Source organism: Tachyglossus aculeatus, chromosome 7 (genome assembly GCF_015852505.1).
Source record: "Tachyglossus aculeatus isolate mTacAcu1 chromosome 7, mTacAcu1.pri, whole genome shotgun sequence".
Taxonomy (NCBI): Eukaryota; Metazoa; Chordata; class Mammalia; order Monotremata; family Tachyglossidae; genus Tachyglossus; species Tachyglossus aculeatus.
This window is the reverse complement of record NC_052072.1, coordinates 56807146-56821913: the sequence shown is the minus strand read 5'-3', so window position 1 is coordinate 56821913 and position 14768 is coordinate 56807146. Positions and strand designations below refer to the sequence as shown.

Here is a 14768-nt window from a genome sequence, read left to right as displayed (position 1 = left end):
AGGTATAACTGTGACAACACCATAATTCCCTCAGTGACTATTGGAAGCAAGATGGAGGGTATCTCTTCATGCTGGATGTAAACTGGTGAAAAGCGTTAGGATTCTCACTTTGGTACAGTTGTAAGATTTGTGCAAGAGTGCCTTCCCAAAAGGTAAGATTGCTGTCCTATTTGCATTTTGGAAATTCACACTGGAGAGGTGCTTAGTAAACTATAGTTATTTTCCAAGGGTGGGTAAAAAGTCAATTTGGATTGTAGCCTTTCATTGCAGGGCCTGAAGCTGAAAGTGAACCAATGCTGTTGTCACGGTGGCTGTCATGGTGAAGTAGTTGAGCATTATTAAATGTTCATGTGGTAGTGAATCATCCTGAATCTTTGGCTTTTGTTGTTGAGTGTTTTGGACAGGTGGTGGACTGCATGCTCTACTTACATATTGGTAAAATCCTCCATATTACTGCATGTGAGGAAACTGCAGGTCACGGTAATTTTTGAACATTTATTTTGCACACATCTGCACATTTAAAATCATTCTTCATGGCAGCACTCAGACAAATGTAGGGGGTAGAGTTGAAGGGGGCAATTAGGAAAAACTCCTAATTCCACGGTTCTGTTTTTTTCTTCTTTTGCTTGAGATTACATGATAATTGTTTATCCCGTCTCAGGGGAGAGGGAGAAGCAGAATGTCTTACCCATGAGCCACGGAAAAATTGATAAATCATTGTTATTTACTGAGCGCTTACCATTTGTAGAGCACTATACTAAGCATTTGAGAGAGTACAGTACAACAGAATTAGCAGACCCGTTCTGGACTTTTTGTGAACCCCATGTGGGACAGAGGCTATGTCTGACCTGATTATCTTCTATCTACCCCGGCGTTTAGTACAGTTTTTGGTATATGGTGAGTACTTAACAAATAACACAGTTATTTCCAAACTCATCCGTAGGCAACTTTCCTGGAGCCAGCAGCTGTCCCAGACAGCTCTTCTGGTTATGACACCCACAGGTGTCAGCATGAGGCATCAGAGCACTGTCTCTGGAGGGTCCTGCCGTGAAATCTGGTTCTGTCACTCTCCTTCTGGGTTATCTTGATGGGTAGGTCACTTCCCAAATCTAACAGCTACTCAGCCCTGGTTAAAAGAAGTATTCTCCCATTTATGTTCCTGTTCCTAGGGAAGTCCTTTAAGGCAACATGTTACAGCATTTATCTTAGTCTCAGAATTGTATTTCGGTTACAAATTGAATATTGATTTGAAGTTGATTTCTTATTTTTTTAACTCACAGCCGCCTGTAGCACATATATATGTCTCGTATGTTCTGTTACTTCCTCCTATCTGTAATTTATTCATTCAGTCAGTCATTCAGTCATATTGAGCGCTTACTATGTCCAGAGCACTGTACTAAGTGCTTGGGAAGTACAAATCGGGAACACATAGAGACGGTCCCTACCCAATAACGGGCTCACAGTCTACTCAAGTGTCTTTTTCCCCCCGCAAGATTGTAAACTCCATGAAGGCAGGGGACTGTAAGCCTGTTATGGGCAGGGATTGTCTTTATTGTTGAATTGCACTTTCCAAGCACTTAGTACTGTGCTCTGCACACAGTAAACACTCAATGAATAGGACTGAATGAATGAATACATCATTACTATTTACTCTATTGTTCTCTCTTATGTGCTTACTATAGTGCTCTACACATAGTCAGTGTTGGCTAAATGCTATTGATTGAGTGTGAAATTGGGAACCCTCTGTCCGGGGTTTGGAGTAACTGTAGCCCCAAAGTGTCAGCAGATACAAGAAGGTATTTTAGGGGGTTTCCTAGGCATTAAAACATTATAAAGGAGGGCATCCATAATGATATTTCATTCATTCATCCATTCAATCGTATTTATTGAGCGCTTACTGTGTGCAGAGCACTGGGCTAAGCACTTGGGAAGTACAAGTTGGCAACAGATACTGTCCTTACCCAACAATGGGCTCACAGTCTAGAAGGGGGAGACAGACAACAAAACAAAACATGTAGACAGGTGTCAAAATCATCACAACAGCTAGAGCTACAGCCCACTGGTCCTGCCCCTCGCCGCTGTATTTCACTGCCATTGTTGGAGACATAATATTATGAATTATCTAGCATAGCTATGACCAAAAAAGCAAAATCCTTTAAGCTCAATTGTATGGAAAGCTCAGGGAAAATGAAAAAAAAAAGCACATACTTGTCTCAATCCTGGTGCTTAGTGCAGTGCCTGGCACATAGTAAGCTCTTAACAAAAAACATTTTTAAAAATTCCTAATTCTGCTACTTACCTCCTGTGTGACTTTAGACAAGTCACTTAACTTCTAGGCTTCAGTTTTCTCATCTATAAAATGGGGATAAAATATACCTGTTCTCTCTCCTACTTAGACAAGAAGTTCTATGTGGGGTAGGAGCTGTGTCCGACCTCATTATCGTATCTCTGCTACAGAGCATTGTGCTGAGTACAATGCTTAACACATAGTAAGCACTTTAAAAATACCACAGTTTTTATGATTGAAATCACATTTGCTTTAGGAAGCCTTCCCTAGTTAATTTCTAGTCTTTCTATATTCCTGCAATTGCTGTATCAGCACTGCTTAAAAATTTTAGGACTTGTGTTCATATCATAAATACTCTATAATAATAATTAATAATAATAATGCATAATTGTGGTATATAGGTGCTTACTATGTGCCAAGCACTGTACTAAGTGCTGGAGTAGATACAAACTAACCGCTCCTACATAGAGATCACAGTTTAAGTGATCCCCATTTTGCAGATGAAGGAACTGAGGCATGGTTAAGTTACTTGCCTTGCCCAAGGACAGAAAGCAAACAAATGGCAGAACTGGGATTAGAACCCAGATCCTTCTGACTCCTAGGCAAGTGTTCTTTCCACTAAGCCAAAATGCTTCTCTATATATTTTAGTGACTGTTTCCCTCACTAGATCATGAACTCCTTGAGGGAAGAAATCATATCTACTAATTTTATTTTGCTCTCCAAGTATATTTCTCTGCACATGTGTGTTCAGTAAATACATATGGTAGATTGATGACCTCTCACTTACCTTGGCAGGTCATTTAATTTCTGTGCTTCAGCTTCCTTGTCTGTGAAATGGGGATAAAAACCAGTTTTTTCTCCCTTCCTCTTTGACTGTTGAGCCCTGTGTGGGATTGGGTCTGGTGCTAACCTCACTGTGCCTCGTTCTCTCCTGTCTCGCGTCGACCCCTGACCCATGTCCTACGGCCTACCTCTGGCCTGGAATGCTCTCCCTCTTCAAATCCGTCAATCACACTTCCCCTCTTCAAAGCCCTCCCTTGGAGGCTCTCCTCCTCCAAGAGGCCTTCCTGGAATAAGCCCCCCCTTTTCCTCAGCTCCCCCGTCCCTCCACGTCCCTCCACGTCGCCCCGACCCGCTCCCTTTGCTCTCCCCCTCCCCCTACAGCACTTGTGCATATGTGTACATATCTACAATTCTATTTATTTTTTATTAATGCCTGTTTAGTTGTTTTGATATGTATATATCTAAAATTCCATTTATATTGATGCCTGCTTACTTGCTTTGATGTCTCTCTCCCCCCTTCTAGACTGTAAGCCTGGTGTGGGCAGGGTTTGTCTCTTTATTGCTGAATTGTACTTTCCAAGTACAGTGCTTTGCACACAGTAAGCTCTCAATAAATATGATTGAATGAATGAGGCTAGATTTGATAAATGCCTCTTCTGCATTCAATAAACTGAAAGTTTGTAATTTGATTTTTAAATCCAGAAACGAGTGGCTTGTTTTGAAAGAAAAATATATGTTCTTGCCTGTAGAAATGATCAGTTGACTTTTTTTGTGTGTGTGTATTATTAGCCCAGACTTAGTACTACTTGATAAGGCACAGCAAGGATTTACTAGCAGTTCTACTTCATGGGGGTTTATGAATTACTTTTTTTCTACTGCTTTTTGAAGTTTTCATTTTTCTTCCCTCATTTGTTGACACCAGGCGTGTCTACAGAGGCAGGTAATCAAATTTCCCTTCAGGTTTTCTGCTGCTACACATAGCACCAAATAAATCAGGAGCCCTGACATTCTTAAGTGTCGGTTTATAATCAATTTCATTTAAATTGCCAATTCTTTCTTTTGCTTGAGTAGTTTGTGTGTGTGTGTGTGTGTGTGTGTGTACTGTACTCTTATAACATCTTTTATTTTTGATCCCTTGTTGACTTTTTCTGGGGACAGTCTGGGCGTAAAATGCAAATTATTGTTTGTATCGATTCCCTATCAGCTTTCCATTTCCAAGAAAGCTGTCCATTGACTATTTTAAATCAGATCAATATGCACATGAAAAGGGAGCATGGAAAAGTGAAAAGGATTTATTTTGTATATAAGGAAGACCAAAGTTATTTGGGTTATTGACTAGTCTTTGTGGAGATAAAAGGCCAGCTGGGAAGGAGAAAGCTTTTGGTCTTCCCAGTGAATTCATGAGCTCTGTGATCCATCTAGGTAGAACTGCCTTTTGTGTTGTTCACAGAATAGAGCCCCTCACAGAGTGCTGTGCAGAGCCTCTGTCCTTTACTCTCACAAGGGCTGTTAAGCGTGAGACTCAGCATTCTCCTTAACTTGAAATTCCTGAGCTTTTGACTCCTCAAGGTGTGTCTGTATGGGAGGCACACAGGGCCAAGATGCCTCTTTGTTTGGTTTCCCTGCAGGCGGATAGCCAGACCTTCTGCTACCCCACGCCCCCGCCCGGTCCCCTGGTGTTTAGTGTAAGAAATGAGACGAAATTGAGGCTCTCCTCGGTTGTCTAGGGAGCCAAAGATGGCATGGATCCTTCCTGTTTTGAATGCAGAAAATGCAATCAAGCAGTCAGGCAGAGACAACCCTTGGAAGGATTAGAGGGTTTTCCCTGCTTTCACTTCCCCCACAACACCTCCACCAGAAAGAAAATGGAAAACATAAAAAAGACCAATCTCAGGGCTCTCACGTGCCTCTTATTCTGATGACATTTATGTATGGGGAAGAGGCTTGAAATGATCGTTGCAGTTGTATTGGCTGAGGATAATGATAATGATGATCATGCGTGCCAGAAAGCAGCCCAGTTCTATCCTTTTACTGGGGTTTTGGTATCTTGATCTCTGAACAGCTGTCACTTTTCCTGGACCTTAATTTCTCAAACATTGTTTGCTCACTAGGGCTGGTAAATGAGAAGTTTTCTAGAAGACATTTGTGTGTGATTTTGAACGCCTGGGTCTTATGTGCTTGTCTGCTAATAGGTTTAGCTACCAGCCATTGGTTTCTATTTTTATCCCACAAAGGGGAAATAGCATTGTGTGGTATTATGGCTTTGATGTCTAACTATCATAGCATTGTGCAGTCAATTTAAGGTCTATAACTAAACTGGTCATTTCTCTTCTGGGACAAAATAAAACTGACTCTGCAGCAGAAAGTGAAACTGAAGCATCTGTTCCCAAATGTGCCTTTCCAGTTTAGTCTGCAGTGACAAGAAACATACCAGGTGTAACCAATTTTCAATCCTAAAAACAAACTATTAAAGGTTTGAATAACTGGCGAAGCAACCCACAGCTGTAATCTGCTGTGTGATCATGACAGTGTCTTATCTAATTACCTTGTTTTTGTCCCAGTGTTTAGTCCAGTTCTTGGCACATAGAAAGTGCTTAATAAATACCAATCATATTGAGCAGTTACTGTGTGCAGAACATTGTACTAAGTGCTTGGGAGAGTACAATATAACAGTTGGTAAACACATTCCCTGCCCACAACAGGCTTATAGTCTAGAAAATTATTATTATTATTATTATTACTATTAGTATAGTAGTAGTAAAAGGTTTTTTTTCTAAGTGCTTACTGTGCTTGCTATGTGCAGAGGACTGTATTAAGCATTGGGAAAGAATACACAGGTGGAAATTAGATATATTCCCTGTCACATTATGGTACTAAAAAGCCTATATTTACACAAATGAGCTCTTTAAGAATTGATTGTACTTTGGGGACAGACAGCAACCTTTGGGTATCTGTGTTTGTGTTCTGGTGTCTGTTACATAGATCTGAAAGCCTCTGACCTGTAGGAATTGTGCTTATGTTGCCTTTTCTTTACCTGTGGAGGCATAGCTAGTCTGTTCATCCGGCATCAGATTGCTGATTTGACCCTTTGCATTTCTGGATCTGCGTGGGAACCAAAAGTAGAGGAGTTCTTACTCTTTTCAGAATAAGTGAAATGAATAAATGGTATTAGCAGCAATTAATGGTATTATTAATAGTATTAAGGAGCTTACAGCATAATGGGGAAAACAGACACACAAATAATAGACTCAATTTAGACCTCAGTCCTTGGAATGAGTTTATTTAAATAGTTGCTGAGGGTGGTTGAAATGTATGCAAGTGAGGAGCAAATACACTTCTCATGTTGGCTGTTGCAGAATTTACCTTGGGATGATGGGACTTAATCAGGGAAGGCTTCTTGGAGAAGGTGGTCTTTTAGGAGGGCTTTGAAGATGGAGAGAACTGTGGTCTGGTGGATCTTAAAGGCAGGGGAGTTTTAGGTAGGGGAATCAGAGGCGGAAGAGGGATTAAGCATCTACTCAGTGCCAAGCCCATTGCTAAACCTTGTGGGTAGATATAAGATAATCATATCAGACACAGTCTCTGTCTCAAACAATGCTCACAGTTGGAGAGGGAGGGAGGGCAGCCATTTTATCTCCATTTTACAGATGAGAATACCTCCCACCTAGCACTTAAGCAAATATTTTCTGCAATTACTTATTCCCATCAATAATTTGCTAAAGTGTCTGCCTCGTTTTCTACATTTTAGCTGTGAGGGATCATGTCTGTATTCTATGTTGTACTCTCCCAAGTGCTTATTTCAGTGCTCTGGTACACAGTGGGTGATCAATAAGTACTATTGATTGACTGAATGGGTCCAGCCTTGATTCCAGTGAATGAACTTTGCTGGTTTAATCTCCTGGAGTCTGGCCACTTTGTCCACCAACCCATCAGAGGTCACCCTGAGGACAGAGTGGCAGGATGAATGTTGTTGTGGGTCTGACTTTTCACAACCCTCATGTGTATTTTCTGCCCTTTGTGATTTAGCTAAAGCTGGTGTGAGGGGGTGGGGATGAGGGTTTATTGGTGACTGTCCTCTTGCCTCACGGACTGCAAGACACTTGCTGGAAAAGATTCATCCCATTCTGATTCTAGTGTAAGCATGAGATGTATGATAGACTGTGCCACAAGATACTGTAGGACAAGTTATGGGAAGGGACCATATGTGCTAATTCTACTGCATTGTTTTCTCCCAGGTGCTTAGTACAGTGCTCTGCATATAGTAAGCGCTCAATAAATACCATTCATTGGCTCTTTTTTGATATGTAGTGAAAATATTGTAATTTCCGGCTTTTGCATTAGTGAGATGGCAGGTGTATTACTAAAAAAACAATGGCTGCAGTGATGTTGGGGGCGTGGTGGCGGGGAGAAGAAAGATGGGATTAACCTGTGTCAAAATGGCAAGGATAATGCCAACATTACAACACCCAAAATTGGTTGACTCTAAAATTTAGGAAAGAATAAATCAGGTATTCCAAGGGTTACAGGATTTGTAATCTGGAGCTAGAAGAACAAGGCTGTGTCTTCCATACAATGTTTTGTTGGGTCAGTGGGGGAGGGAAGGCTGGGAGCGATCTGTGCTGTACCTTTAAATTCCCTGTAGGACTTGGTTGTCACATCAAGAACTGGAAAGTAGCAATTTACATTTGACTCCATGAGAAAACTTATCCCACAATATGATGATTCACAACACCCCCCTCATTTTGAGGAGCTTATTTTTGAAGCCTGGGAGTCAGAATGACCTGGGTTCCGTGACCTTGGGCAAGTCTTTTAACTTTTGTGCCTCAGTTACCTCGTCTGTAAAATGGAGATTGACTGTGAGTCCCATATGAGATATGGTCTGTGTCCAATTTGATTATATCTACCCCAGCACTTTGTACAGTGCCTAACGTGCTAGGGGACATCTAACAAATATCTTGTCTTATGCTGTCGAGTTGTCACCAACGTATAGTGATGCCATTGACACATCTCTCCCAGAACGCCCCACCTCTATCTGCAGACGTTCTGGTAGTGTAATTTCCTCTCCATCCAAACCGCTACCCTGCTCATTCAAGCTCTCATCCTATCCCGTCTGGACTACTGCACTAGCCTTCTCTCTGATCTCCCATCCTCGTGTCTCTCTCCACTTCAATCCATACTTCATGCTGCTGCCCGGATTATCTTTGTCCAGAAACGCTCTGGACATATTACTCCCCTCCTCAAAAACCTCCAATGGCTACCGATCAATCTGCGCATCAGGCAGAAACTCCTCACCCTGGGCTTCAAGGCTCTCCATCACCTCGCCCCCTCCTACCTCACCTCCCTTCTCTCCTTCTACTGCCCAGCCCTCACCCTCCGCTCCTCCACCACTAATCTCCTCACTGTACCTCGCTCTCGCCTGTCCCGCCATCGACCCCCGGCCCACGTCATCCCCCGGGCCTGGAATGCCCTCCCTCTGCCCATCCGCCAAGCTAGCTCTCTTCCTCCCTTCAAGGCCCTGCTGAGAGCTCACCTCCTCCAGGAGGCCTTCCCAGACTGAGCCCCTTCTTTTCTCTCCCCCTCGTCCCCCTCTCCATCCCCCCGTCTTGCCTCCTTCCCTTCCCCACAGCACCTGTATATATGTATATATGGTTGTACATATTTATTACTCTATTTATTTATTTATTTATTTTACTTGTACATTTCTATCCTACTTATTTTATTTTGTTGGTATGTTTGGTTCTGTTCTCTGTCTCCCCCTTTTAAACTGTGAGCCCACTGTTGGGTAGGGACTGTCTCTATGTGATGCCAATTTGTACTTCCCAAGCGCTTAGTACAGTGCTCTGCACATAGTAAGCGCTCAATAAATACGATTGATTGATTGATTGATAGTGTAGCCATAAAGTTTTCCTGGTTAAAATACGGAAGTGGTTTACCATTGCCTCCTACCGTGCAGTAAACTTGAGTCTCTGCCTTCAACTCTATCCCATGCTACTGCTGCCGAGCACAGTTTTTAGCAGATTGCTTTCTACTCGCTAGCCACTGCCAAAGCTAGGAATAGAATGGATCTGCCTCTGCTTGACTCTCTCTCCCATAGTTGAGACTGGTAGAGTACTGGAAACTCTCCAGATGCGACCCTGAGAGGAGAACAGATGCCATCCCCATCCCCCCTAAAAAAAATGTATATATTTCCCTTGAGTTTACATAAAACACTTTCATTTGCGTGTAGTGAAGTATATTTTAAGAATCAAATTCTAAGTAAGGAGTCTTAAGCATTAGTCAATGATTCCATTATTATGCAGATGATTAAACCTTTAGTTGTTCTCAAAGGAATAATGATGTTTTAAAAGTCTAGTGCAAAATGAAATTTGCCGGTGGTTAGTATTTGAGGGACAGCGCTTCACACTTTTCTTCTAAAAATCATATAGTTTTCTTCAAGTTCATATTTTAAAGAACTGAAAAAATATGTGTGAATGGAACAACTCTGTGGAGGTTTCTGTTGCAACAGATCTACTGTGGCTAAAGTGTCTTGTATTTTGGACCTGTAGAACACTTCTGGAAGGGGAAGGAAAACATGGTGTCTACTTCTGAGATAACCCTGAAAAGAATAGGAGATTGTGAAAGCAACCCAGGGGAACAGGGAACATTGGAAAAGCGTCATTGAAGTGACTGCCCCTGTTGTTCTGGGAGCTGCAGTAGACTCTGGGATTTCACGATTGGTGCTACGCTTCCCTCAGCTCTCTCAGCATGGGTTGGGTCACATGCCTTATTGCCTTGTTGAAGGCCCATCTCTTTCAAGAGGCCTCCCTTGACTAAGCCCTCTTCCTTTTCTTCCACTTTCTTCTGCATCACCCTGACATGCTCCCTCTATTCATGCCCCCCTCAGCCCCACAGCAAATAAGGACATAGGGACATTATTTATGATAATTTCTCTCTCCCCCTCTAGACTGTAAGTTCTTTGTGGGCAGAGAATGTGTCTGTCATATTGTTCTGTTGTATTCATTCATTCATTCAATCGTATTTATTAGGTGCTTACTGTGTTCAGAACACTGTACTAAGCACTTGGGAAGTACAAATTGGCAACATATAGAGACGGTCCCTACCCAACAAAGTGTTCACAGTCTCCCAAGTGCTTAGTACAGTACTCTTTACACAGTAAGTGCTCAATAAATACAGTTGACTGATATGCCCTTCTGAGGCCTCTTCCATCTCTTCAGAGACAGACCAGTTTCTGCTTGTGTAGATTCTAGGTGCCCAGGAAAGGTCAGGGTAGTGAATGGAAGGCAGTTGGAAATGCAGAGCAGGGCTTGTGGTCAGATTGGGCAAGGGGCCGTGCTTCCCCATCTAACAGGGCACGTAAGGGTGACTTGAAGATGTGTGGTACAGCAAACCTGAGGCTTACCCGAGGTGGTGGAGCAGGAATCTGATGTCTGCATCATCTCTCCCATTCCCTCTGCCTCCATTTTGGTTAATTAATTCATTGTCTTATTTATTGAGTGCTTACTGTGTGCAGAGCACTGTACTAAGCACTTGGAAACTACAATATGGCAACAAGTAGAGACAATCCCTACCCAGCAATGGGCCCACAGTCCAGAAGAGGGGAGACAGACAACAAAACAAAAACAAGTAGACAGGCATCAATCACATCAATGTAAATAAATAGAATTATAGGCAGATACACATAATTAATAAAATAAATAGAATAATAAATGTACATACATGCACAAGTGCTGTGAGGTGGGGAGGGGTAGAGCAGAGGGAGGGAGTCTGGGTGATGGGGAGGGGAGGAGGAGCAGAGGAAAAGGGGGGCTCAGTCTGGGAAGGCCTCCTGGAGGAGGTGAGGTTTTAGTCAGGCTTTGAAGGGGGGAAGTGTGCTAGTTTGGCAGATGTGAGGAGGGAGAGCATTCCAGGCCAGAGGTAGGACGTGGGCCAGGTGCCGACAGCGGGACAGGTGAGAACGAGGCACATAGAGGAGGTTAGCACCCGAGGAACAGAGTGTGTGGGCTGGGCTGTAGAAGAAGAGAAGGGAAGTGAGGTAGAAGGGCACGAGGTGATGGAGAGCTTTGAAGTCAATAGTGAGGAGTTTTTGCTTGATAAGAAGGTTGACAGGCAACCACGGAAGATTTTTGAGGAGGTTAAAGTAACTTCACTTAGGCTACGTGCCCCATATTCCCAGCACAGGGACTGTGTCCACTCTGCTCATCTGGATCTACCTCAAAGTTAACACAGTGCTCTTGCCATAGTAGCACTTAACAAATACCATGATTCTTATTGCTTTTCTTTTGAGAGCGCATAAAATGTTTGGGTTGTGATCCTGATGAGCCTATTCTGAGAACAAGCCGAATCCTGGTATTGGGGGAAGGATGAAATAAATAAAGAGAATATATAGTGGTTGCAACCATGTGGTGACTGGAAGGACTGAATTTCCAATCAGAAAACAGGGGATTAGAAATGTCCAAGCTCTCTTGTTTGGGAAGAAAACTGTGACCATTTTATTTTTAAAACAATGAATTTTTGAAATAGGGCGCGGTAGTCTTCTCTGCTAGTGTATCAACTTCTCCAAAATGTTGGTGGGGTAAGTAAACAAAGATAAGTGGAAAGCTCTCTTGCATCCACTGACCTCCCCTTTATTTGATGAATTGACTTCAGAGTTCATCTGTTTCCCTGATATGCTTAGTTTCTCTCCTGTTAAGCAATTCTAGGAATGGGCCATTCTTTCCACCTCATCTACTAGTCAGTTTGTTTATTTACAGACATTCCTCTGTCTTCTGCTCTTATCTGGCAACTTTTCCAAGATTATTTTTCTTTTTAAAAAGAAATATTGAATACTTGGTGGTAAATTCTTGAGGAATAATTAGTTTGAAAGAAAACAGAGGGATGGAGACTTAGATTTGTGTTTCCCCTTCCACTGGGGCAATTTACTTTTAAGAGAAATGCAAAAAAGAACTCTTGGTTCTTACAGAAGTACCACAGACCCCACTGGATTGTGATTCAGGAACAGGCACAGTTGAGTCTTGGGTGTGGGGTGATGAATTAGGTTCCTGTGGTTTGGGAATTTATCTTGCATCCTCCCTCCATGAATCCCTATCTTTAAATCCATTCAAATCAACCATTGGGGTCCCTGTTGATTTGAGTGCAGCTCAGCTAGCATTTGGGCCTGGTGAATAGGGAGGAAAGGGAAGTTAGAAAGCTCAAGAAGGATTATTGATAGATTCTTGGATAGTAGGGCCAGGGTGAGTTTATTTGAGTTAATGATGAATGTCTCGAAAGGAGAGCATCATATTGTCACAGCTGGAGTCAGATTAGTGGGCTGGATGGAGCATTGCTCTGACCCCATGGTGACTGTGCTCATGGTCTTCAGTTCCCTGGCCTGGATGCAGTTTGGGTGGCACAGCCAGGGGGGCGAGCAGCATTCTGCCAGCCGTGTTTCCATGTGACACAGGTGACTGAGCCACTGTATTACTTAGGTCTTGGGGAAGGAGGACCTAGCGAGTGGCCTTTTGGGTTCAGCACCATCTGGGTTCAAGTAAGGAACTGCGACTCTGCCTTAGGAACTGAGGATTTGTCTGGGAAGGCAGCTTCTCTGTTGGGACACAGCCCAGAGAACATGCCTAAGTTTTCCACTGCCTCACTTTTCCTGGATCCTGTCTGTGCTGATGGTGTAACATCAAGAACTCTCTCCAGGCATTCCTGAGTTGAAGCTTGTGAACATAGTGCCCTCGTGCTGTGCCAAGGGAGAGAAGGCTGGAAGGCGGCAGGGAGGGGCTTACATGCCCCACTCCTCCCCTTTCTTCCCCCACCTCTCCTCCCCTTTCTTCCCCCACCTCTCCTCCCACATTGCCTGTAGGATGCCTAGAAACATCAGAGAGTTGGCTCCACTGACCATGAAAGGAACCTGCCATCATTAACATATTGATGCCACGTGGACAGAAAGAAATAGGGTAATTGGAAAATAGCACCCTTGAGTAGCAGGAAACATCGGGAGGTCTAACCCAAATTCTGAGAGGAAAAATCTTAAGAAGAAATTTTACTAGAAAGGCAAATAGAGAGCTTGAAAAGTCATGACAAAAACAGATGTGGGGGGCATCAGAAGTACAAGGAGAAATGATACCGAAGGAGGAGAATTTTTATGAAGACTGTGCAAAATAAACTCCTCAAAGCATAAGTAGCAGATTGTATCTTGGAGAGTTCCCCCTCCCTACCCATCAGCCTAGTTGAATTCCCAGGCCCCTCCTGCTTTTCCCCCCACCTGATTTTGCTTCTGGGAGAGGAACAATTTAGTGTGGGCTCTGGGCAGAGGGAGGAAACACTCTGGCAACTTCTGGAAATACTACGCAAGCCAGGGCAAAAGAGAAGGGAGAGGTGGAGGCAAGCTTGAAAAAAGGGAAGAGAAAGAGAGAAGGATAGGGAGGAAACAGGGTTTAGGAGGAGAAGATTGAGGAGGAGTTGTGGGGTCATAAATAGGAGAGAGACTCAACAACAAGGATTACAGGGACTGGGAAAGGGAGAAAATGCTGTGAAGGAAACTGGTGAAAGGCACCGTGAAGGGACACAGAGAGACGTAGAGTGAAGGAACACATTAAGTGGATCGGTAAACCCAAAGGGAGGAAGAGATGGAAAGACCAATAGTAGTAGTTACAGCAGTTATTAAACAGTTACTCTGTGTAGAACATCATACTGGAAAAGAATACATGGGTGAAAATTAGATTCAGAGTGGGACATAGGGTTCAGAAGGTATGTGTGGTAAAATAGCAGAAGGAGAGTGCTGGGTAAAGAGGATAAGAAGTAAGGAAAGGGGTGGGGAGAAGTTCAGCATCTGTGCAACCTGGATGAAGACTTGGTGTTTCTTCTTGCTTACGGTCGTTGAATGTTCCCCATTAGCCATTCGAGGCTAGGGTCATTCACTTGGCTCTTGGAATTGAACTATGGCTTTAGGCTACAGTGGGGAACAGCAAACCTTATCTTCCTTGCACATAATGATAATAATAATAATAATGTTGGTATTTGTTAAGGGCTTACTATGTGCCAAGCACTGTTCTAAGCTCTGGGGGGATACAAGGTAATCAAGGTTGTCCCACTTGGGGCTCCGTCTTCATCCCCATTTTGCAGATGAGGAAACTGAGGCACAGAGAAGTTAAGTGACTTTCCCAGAGTCACACAGCCGACAAGTGGAGGAGCTAGGATTAGAACCCATGACCTCTGACTCCCAAGCCCGGTCTCTTTCCACTGAGCTATGCTGCTTCCCAAAATACAGAATTGTACAAGGACCACAGTCTGACTTCTAGGGCAGTTTCATTGGTGTCACTGATGAACCCCACTCAACTCAGATGATGGTACTGGAATCTTAAAATACCGAGTCTCTGCATATAGTCAGTCCACTAACTTACAGTCTAGAGGATATGATTATCTTGTATCCACCTCAGTGTTTAATACAGTGCTAGCCACATAGTTAAACACATAGTAATAATAGTGATAATAATAATAATAACCAAGCACTCTATTAAGCACTGGGATAAGTACAAGGTAATCAGGTCCCACATGGTGCTCACATTCCAAGTAGAGGGGAGATCAGGTTTTGAATCCCCATTTTGCAGATGAGGAAACTGAGGCACCGAGAAGTGAAGTGACTTGCCCAAGGTCACACAACAGGTACGTGGTGGAGCCAGGATTAGGATCAGGTCCTCTGATTCCCAGGCCCAT

General features: G+C 43.2%; 1 protein-coding gene and 1 non-coding gene across 7 annotated transcripts in view; one reads left to right on the top strand and one right to left on the bottom strand.

Annotated features, from left to right (window-relative positions):
* AGAP1 (ArfGAP with GTPase domain, ankyrin repeat and PH domain 1) overlaps positions 1-14768 on the top strand; it is a 777656-nt gene that overhangs the window by 247892 nt on the left and 514996 nt on the right. The window lies entirely within an intron of this gene.
* Positions 9078-9215, bottom strand: LOC119931154. Its single transcript, XR_005452011.1, has one exon. It is a non-coding gene; the product is annotated as a small nucleolar RNA SNORA7 (small nucleolar RNA).